This window comes from Lucilia sericata, unplaced genomic scaffold (genome assembly GCF_015586225.1).
Source record: "Lucilia sericata isolate MDLA Ls3-8-SP2 unplaced genomic scaffold, ASM1558622v1 Contig000220F_arrow, whole genome shotgun sequence".
NCBI lineage: Eukaryota > Metazoa > Arthropoda > Insecta > Diptera > Calliphoridae > Lucilia > Lucilia sericata.
Window position 1 is genome coordinate 317,218 of NW_023994248.1, and position 9,480 is coordinate 326,697.

Genomic DNA, 9,480 nt, shown 5'->3' on the forward strand with positions numbered 1-9,480 from the left:
ATATAAACCATTTTCTAACTTTCTCTTTATCTTCCAAATTATTATATCGTTTGGGAAGATAAAATATCCACTCATCAAGCTCTGCCATCACCACATTTTCATATTTATTCTTATGGCGGAAAATATTTAATACCTTATATGGCTTTGATGTTAGTAAATCTTTTGATGCTAGATATGGTCTTGCTTTTAATTAACTGAACAATATACGCAACAATATAAGAATTCGTAACTTTACTAGATACCATTTTTGTTCCACCTTTTAAAAGTCTTATTAGTCAATTAAAATAATTTTACTTCCACCATTTATATTTATATCTAATCCAATTCATCTCCAAAGACTGAGTAATTTCTCTTTAATATTTCAAATTGAGAAAATCTTAATTTAGGTTACATATGTAAACATTGTCTCCATGCTAAAAATTAAAATCGCAAATAATTGTCTACCTGTTAAACATTTTTTGTATGGACTTTTAACATAACTACATACATATGTATGTATTATACAAAATAAATATATTGGTGTCAATTTTCACTAAAAATAATTTCTTCCCATTCTACAAGTTTGCAATTTTACAAAAAATATTTTCTTCCCCACAAATTCAAAAAAATATTTTCTTCTTACCGAAAACAAATGGGAAGGCAGACTTTCTTCTGACTTTCCATTTCCATACTACTAATATCGGTCCACTTTTTGGGATAGTCCCCATGGCCTCCAAAAACAGCTTTAACGGGCATAACTGCTTTGGAAGTACGAGTATAGCGATGAAATTTGATATAAAAAAGTCAAAGTCAAAAGCCTAAATCTTTCTATCAAATTGTTTGAGCATCGGTCCATAATTGACCATATCCCCCATATAAGGATCCCTTCCGAACATTTTTTTTGGATCGGCCCATAAATGACCCTACCTCCCATATAAGGTCCCCTTCAGAAAATGACTTTAACACTGACTTTATTACTGGCCTAAAAATTCGAGAATAGCGATGAAATTCGGTATAAGTAAGCTTCTTATGAACCAAAACCTCTTTACCAATTTTTTAGGATCAGCCCATCATAAATGAGCACCTTGGTTCCAAATTTGTATAATATGAATAAACAAAAGTAATATTGTTTTGCTGTTTCATGAAATAAAAAATATTCTTTTAAAGAAGTTTCAAAAATTCTATTATTTTGAACAATAGAAAAATGATTTTTTGCATTTTTTTACATTAACTAAAGTTTTAGTAAAAACATGAACTATTGTAAATATTAGAGGTATTCGATGTTCGATGCGTTTTGTATTGTAAAAGTTTAATCTTGCAAATATTTTGCTAACGATTATGAGCGGTTTCTTTCTTTGATATTTGCAATGCAATGCAATTTAAGCTTTTTAACAGCTGATAGAAGTCAACAATTAATGAAAGTTTTTGTTTGATTTTTTCAATAATCTTTAGAAGAAGGAAATAACTTGGACTGAATGTAAGACTTTCGCCTACTTATAAGTGGTCTGTAGATACCTAACTTTCCATTTATGTATACGGCCTCAACAAACATTAATTTTTGTAACAGTTCCGCGGTTTGTAAAAAAACACTTACAAATTTGTTAAAAAAAACGTACTTCTATACTTGGTGCCTCCTTCTGTTGACCACTTTTTGTTTGGTTTTTCACTTTTTAATTTATTTGTAATAATTTTTGCCTCTATTGTTTTAGTTTAATTTATTTTGTTGTTTACAATTGACAGCTGTTTTAATGAGAGAATTGCAAACGCAATAACGCACCAAGAAAACTACATATACCATTTAAGTATTGCATCTGGTAGATATTCTTTCAGTTAAGAAAATTTTTGTATGAGAACTCTCAATATATCTTAAAGTTAAATTATAACTAAACTTAGTGAAAATGGGGGTTAGTCTATTATTTTGCACTGCACTGTATATAAGTTTGTCATTCCGTTTGTAATTTCTATAATATAATTTTCCGGCCCTATAAAGTATATACATATATTCTGGATATTTATAGATAGCGGAGTCGATTTAGCCATGTCCGTCTGTCTGTCTGTGTGTATGTAGAAATTAGTTTTCAGAAGACCCCAGATATCTGCGAAATCCGAATATAATTCTATCAGACATACGATCGGGAAGTACGCTATTTATCGCTATATCAGCAATATCGCAAAAATCCGAGAAAACCTCTGAAAATTTCATCAAAAATTGAATTTTTTATTCATGCTCAGAATCATGAAATTTAGTATGTAGAGCCCGAATTAGGTACAAACACATAAAAGTAGATTTTTTTGGTACTTTTTCGTTCTACAAAAGGTTTAGATTTCTTGAAGATGTGTATATTTTTCGTCAGGATTGGAGCTCTATTTACTGGAATTTAAAGCTAATAGTTTATACCATTTCTATTGATTATCCTTTGTGAACTGTGCTTGATGATACGATTGGTCCTCTCTGTCGGATTTTCTTGTGGAAAGTAAGGAACTGCAAATTGCTTCTTAACACCGAGAGATTCAACATATTTTTTACATTCGCGGCTAGTAAACTGAGTTCCATTGTCAGTCAAGAGATCGTAGGGAACACCAAATCGAAAGAATTTCTCTAAACGCCTTCCGCAATGTCGCGGAACATACCCGGTCAGTAATATAATTTTGTTACTCGCGCTGTAGTTTAATTTATACCCAAATGACCAGCTGCTACGTCATCGTCACATTCAGAAAGAACACGATACCGTTCTTCTTTGGGTAGCACTAATTTCTAAGGAATCGGATCCTGCTGGCACTGGAATCGTAGATATGCCGTCGTAAATTTCCGTTTATATCAATTTGGTAGTCTGAAAGTTGTTCAGGTGAATTTTGTACCAGCTTTAACTTATTTAGAAACCATTTATCATCAATCACTCTTCCTTTGACAAGTGTTTGGAGTATAGGGGTTGTGTTACTACCTTGCTCTGCAGGGTATCTGGAACGTAGCTGGTGCCGAATGAAGACCAAAAGGCATTACACGCCACTGGAAGAGACCACGTGCGGGAACTGTGAAGAAAGTATAGGGCTTACTTTCTGAGGACATGGGAATATGCCAGTATCCATGTCGGAGATCGATTGTACTAAAAAAATTAGCTATTCTTAAGTTTTTCTAATATTTCGTTTATTTGGGGAATCGGGGAAGCGTCACGTATAGAATTCTCGTTGTTTTTGCGGTAATCTACACAAAGGCGCCACTCGTTGTTCTTCTTCCTTGCCAGAACGATTGGGGAGATATTTGGGCTTTTTGATTCTTCCATCTTTGATTAATCCGTCAATTTGATGCAACAATAGACTGTTATCACTCCACGCATTCCACAATCCTAGCAAAATAAAATTTTAGAATTGGAGCAAGTTCTGCGAGTATGACCCTGTTCACCACAGCGAAAACACAAATTTGAATCACTATTAGCAGCAACCGTCGTTTGTAAACGTCGAATGCCTTTTTTTTGTACAGTTTCTTCAGCGTGAATGCTTTCAAATTCCTGAGCAAAAGTAATGAGTTCACGTAATCTAGAAAAATCTCTTCCCTTTATATAAATTTTTTATTCGGCACGACAATTTTGGTATATTCTCTCCAGTTGTTGTTGATGAGATAAATTCGATAGCCTCGAGTAATTTGAAATCATCAACGAAGTTACTGTAAGATTTCCAGGACATCTTATTAGTAGCTCAGACATAAAGTTTAAAAGACTATGTTGTGGAATTGAACAACAGGTGACAAGTTCGTCGATTCGTCCCAGAAAATCTAACGGATCCTTTCCACCATCATCTTTAATTCCCCTTTAGGTCTTATCACAAACCTCGGAATGATTCTCCGAACTCATTTCCACATTATCCTTTTCCGATGTCTCCGACATAGATGTAAGCTTTTCGATCAAAATCTCGTGTTCCTTGGGAATGTTGGTTTTATCCAAATAAATTCGCAATCGAGCCCTCATTTCATCTAAGCTACCTTCATCATCTAGGCCCAGATTATTAAGCGCTGCACAGAGAACGTCCTTCTTGAGCTGATTGATAAATACACGGCTCATGCTGAAATTTTATTATTTTATTCCACTATTCTTTTAATTATTCTTTTCAAAATATCAGAGTTAATAATTAAAGGATTAAATATTCTTTTTTTTTGTAATATTTTTATATATTTATATTTTTACCACACGATACAGTTCTTTTTTTAAATATTTTCTTATGTTCCGTTTATATTTTCACCACAGTATTCAGTTTTATTTTTTTATTTTTAAATCTAATGTTTTTTCCACCACAGGACACAGTTTTTTTCTCTTTTTTACACAGTTTTTATTCTTTTTTTTTTAATTTAAATCACGAATTATCGTCCCTGTCGGGCGCCATTTATAATAGGGTTTGCCAGGATACTATTTTTTAATTGTGTTTTTTTCTTTTTAATTTTATTTTCAAAATTTAAGCTTAATAATTTTTAATAGAAGGAAACAACTAGAGAACACAGCAACCTCGACCCGCAAGTTACCAGACCAGACTCCTTGATTTAATCAGGGACCAGACCTTAAGTATGTTTATTTGATTGATTGTGTTAGTGTTTTTTGTATATACAGTGACGGACAATACAATAGAATCACTACATATAAATTTAAGTAAATCAGTAAAACTGCAGAATTTAGTTCAAAAATTTAAATTGTTTCAGTATATCGAGCCCTTTTTGCAAAATGGACGTAAGCGACTTGATTTTCGATTTTCGTTTTTTTATAGAAATCAATAATTTAGGTCTATTAGTATCATCTCTGAAAATTTCGTAGCTATAGATCCAATGGTTTCAACTTTACAAGAAAAAGAAAAAAGACGTAAGTACACATTTATTTTCTGTTTATGAATTTTGTAACAGCAAGGTGTCGGTTACGTCTAACAAGTTTACGTTTTAACAAGTTAACGTATTAAATTTGTTTGTGAATGATATGCCCCATATCTGAGTATAATTGTAATAAATTCATGTTATTATCACTATGCCATTGCAATTTATGTGCTAAAATTTATAATTTTCTATATTATTACCATTTAACCTACTGTAAATTTGTGGATTTCAGAAGGCGAACCTGTATATGGACTCTTAATGAATCAATAGTCCCAGAATTTACTTATTTGTTCGATATAAGGCGAATTGTACTACCATGTATGGATATTAATGTGGACATCAGGGTGATTTTCAGAATACGGCCTTTAATGAGGGATTTGGTCAATTGTGGAAAGAGGTCTACAGAATTTAAACGCGTAATTAGTTTTGAAAACAAATGTTTTTGGTAGAATTTCATCATGCTTTCTTAATTTTTGAAAGATTTATTGACTGTAAACTTATTTTCCGTATGAGGGGCATAGGAACCCATCCTAAAACATCATCATACATCAAATTTCGTTGCTATACTGATATTTTTATATCATTCTCTTATAATGTCCATATATGGAGGCTAGGGTTAGATATTGCCTGACATCTGTCATACTTCCCAACATAACTTACAGGTATATATAACCGACTTATTAACGTTTTAACTATAGTCCGGGGAGCTCTTGTATGGGAACTAAGTGAAATCATGAACAAATATTGCCCATTTTTAACACCAAATAATATTTGTCATCAATGAGCATTTTTGGAGAATTTGATCACTCTGGCTCCTAACGTTCGGAACTTATCCGGTTTTCAACAAACAGACTGACATGCAGACATCGCTAGATGATCTTAAAACATTATAAAAAAATATTTATTACACTCTTAAATTTCAGATATATACAAATTATATAAAGATATACACAAAAAATTAATTTTTTAGACAGAGAATTTAGACGTAATCGCCTTAACTTTGTTTATATTATAAATATTTGTCTCGGCAAAAAAGACGTAAGCGACAAAAAAATCGGATATAGCGTAAATATAAAATCGAAACAAACTGCATCCTATATTTTAGATGTAATAATATTTATTAACGAAGTTTTGGAGTAATGCTGTGTCCTACTTCGAAGATAATTAAAAAAAATGCTCTCCTGTAAAGTTTAGTTTTTGTGCGAAAATGGCTCGATATATTAATGCCTACGGTGTACACAAAAAATAAATAAAACTAAAATAAAAAATAACACATTCTTATGTTTAAAACTATGACAAATATAAAAAAACTAAGTGAGATACGCGACATTACAATAGAATCAATTAGTCTAATATTTATAAAAATTAAAGAACATCTTAAAAACGCGTCGTTTTCCTAATATTTTGTTGCATAACCATTATTTTTAATAACAGCATCACATCTTTTTGGCATTGAATTTACCAATCGTTCGCATGTAGAACGAGGAATAGCGTACCAGATTTCCTGAATTTTTTGCCATAATTCTTCCTTATTTTTCGCTTTTTCAGGTCCAAGTTTATCTTTGACTATTTTCCATAGGTTTTCGATAGGATTTAAGTCAGGGGATTGCGAGGGCCATCCCATAATATCAATTTTGTTATCTGAAAACCACTTTTTCGCAAGACCTGAAGTATGCTTTGGGTCGTTATCTTGCTGGAATACCCATTTTAGGGGCATACTCCATTCTGCATGTGGCTTCATAACATTTTCCAAAATATTAAAGTACAGGTGCTTATCCATATTTTCAACATGCGTTGGTCCAATTTACTGGATTAAGGACCCATGTTTTACCATCGCTACCAATCAAATTAATTTTTGTTTCATCCGTCCACAACACATTTCGCCACTTTTTTATATTTTCTGGGCCACACCAATCCTTATGCTCTTTGGCAAATTTCTTTCTTGCTGCGACGTGCTTTTAGTGAGCATAGGAACTTTTCTTGAAGTTCTGCCATGAAGACCAGCATCCACCAATCTTCTTTGAACAGTTCTTGTGGATACTTCACAACCAACCTCCTTCCGGACTTAAATGGATCTCGTTTGGATATTATAACAATTAAATTATCTTCATGCTAACTAGTTTTTCGTGGTTTTCCTATGGAACGCGGTGGCTTGCGGATGGATAAAGCATTGAAAACAAATTTCTGAGATCGTCCAACTATTTTAGCAATTTCACGTTGAGATCGGCCAGAACAACTAAAATTTTTGATAATTTTTCTTTCTTCTTCAGTGCAATGTTTTGCGCGACCCATTTTGTATACCCTACATCACTATAGTGGGGAGGGTATTATACGTTTGTGCTGATGTTTGTAACACACAAAGATATTGGTCCTACACCCACCTTAAAGTATACCGATCGATTCAGAATTTTTTGAGTCGATTAAGACATGTCCGTCCGGCTGGCTGGCTGTCCATGTAAACCTTGTGCGCAAGGTACAGGCCGCAATTTTCAAGATAATTTGATGAAATTTGGACCAAGCATGTTTTTTGGCACAGGGACGAAGCCTATTGAAAATGGTTGAAAGGTCCATTATTTCACCTAGCCCCCATACAACCGTACCTCCCGATTTGGACTTTTTATGCCATAATTACGTGAAATATACTACTATCTCTCTAAAAATTGGCACAAATAAGTTTTATAAAAGTGTAAATGACACTGCAGATTTTCATAATGATCGGCCCTTATTTGACCCTAGCCCCCATATAAACCCCCCTGCAAAAAATGTCTTAAACGTCTAAAAGACTTGTAACCATTTGTATCGCAATGAAACTCAACAAAACTAACTGTTATATAGAAATATATCCTTTTCCCAAATTTAATGAGGATCGGCCCATGTTTGACCTATACTCCTATATGAAGCCTCATTTAGAAAATTTGTTTTTATCAAAAAATTGCTTACATAATTTGCAATTAAGTTAAAATTCAACATAAAAGTTTCGTTATGAAAAATAAAAATTTTTTAAATATACTCATGGTGTAGGGTATTATATGGTCGGCCATGTCCGACTATACTTTCCTACTTGTTTATAAATATTTTATTACCGATAGCTAATATTTAATAATTACTAGTAAAATAATTTCTCATTAACAAAAAAATCCAAAAATGAAAAGTCAAAACCAACTTTTTATTTTATTTTTTAATGTGATTCTATTTATTGTCGCAATGTATTCAACAAAATTTACGTTTCATATCATTTAATTTAAAAAGTAACAATGTTATTAATATTGTAATAAGTTGTAATTTTAAGTGTTGACCACGCAGACAAAATTCAAACGCAAAATAAACAAGTAAGAGTGTTATATTCGGCTGTGCCGAATTTTGTATACCCACCATCAAATCATTGCCAAAAAGGAATGCTTCATTATAAATAAACTTTGATATTTAAGAATCCATGCTTTTATTATCCAAAAATTTTCTCATTTATTACATCTATGTATAGAGAAATTTTTGTCGAATTTTGTCGCTAAACTTGCATTTTTAAGGTAGTAAAAAGCGTTTAAGTTATTTTCTGAGAGGGACCTTATTTAGGGGGGGACGTTTGGTCAATTATGGACCGATCCTCGTCAAATTTTCTAGAACGATTTTAGTTTAGTCTAGTAATGAGAGTTAAGCCATTTTCAGAAGGAGACGGGTTAATGTCAATTATGGACCGATCCTTATAAAATTTTACAATAATATTAAAGTTCCTATAAAATATGTTCGTGTCGAATTTCATCGCTATAGATGCTTATTTTAGACAGTAATGAGCCTTAAAGCCATTTTCTGAAGGCTCAATTATGGACCGGGTAGGGTCAATTATGGACCGATCCTTATAAAATTTTATAAAGATATTAAGGTTCCTATAGAATATATTTGTGTCGAATTTCAACGCTATAACTGCTTCTTTTAGTCAGTTATGAGCGTTAATGTCATTTTCTGAGGGGGGCCTTATATGGTGGATAGGGTCAATTATAGACCGTTCCTTATAAAATTTTACAATGATATTAAGGTTCCTATAAAATATGTTTATGCCAAATTTCATCGCTATAGATGCTTATTTTAAACAGTTATGAGCGTTAATGTCATTTTCTGAAGGGGACCTTATATGGGGGGTAGGGTCAATCATGGACCGATCCTTATAAAATTTTACAAAGATATTGAGGTTCCTAAAAAATATGTCTGTGTCGAATTTCATGGCTATAGCTGCTTCTTTTTTTAGTCAGTTATGAGCGTTAATGTCATTTTCTGAGGGGGGCCTTATATGGTGGATAGGGTCAATTATGGACCGTTCCTTATAAAATTTTACAATGATATTAAGGTTCCTATAAAATATGTTTATGCCGAATTTCATCGCTATAGATGCTTATTTTAAACAGTTATGAGCGTTAATGTCATTTTCTGAAGGGGACCTTATATGGGGGGTAGGGTCAATTATGGACCGTTCCTTATAAAATTTTACAGGTTCCTATAAAATATGTTTATGCCGAATTTCATCGCTGTAGATGCTTATTTTAAACAGTTATGAGCGTTAATGTCATTTTCTGAAGGAGACCTTATATGGGGGGTAGGGTCAATCATGGACCGATCCTTAAAAAATTTTACAATGATATTAAGGTTCCTGTAAAATATGT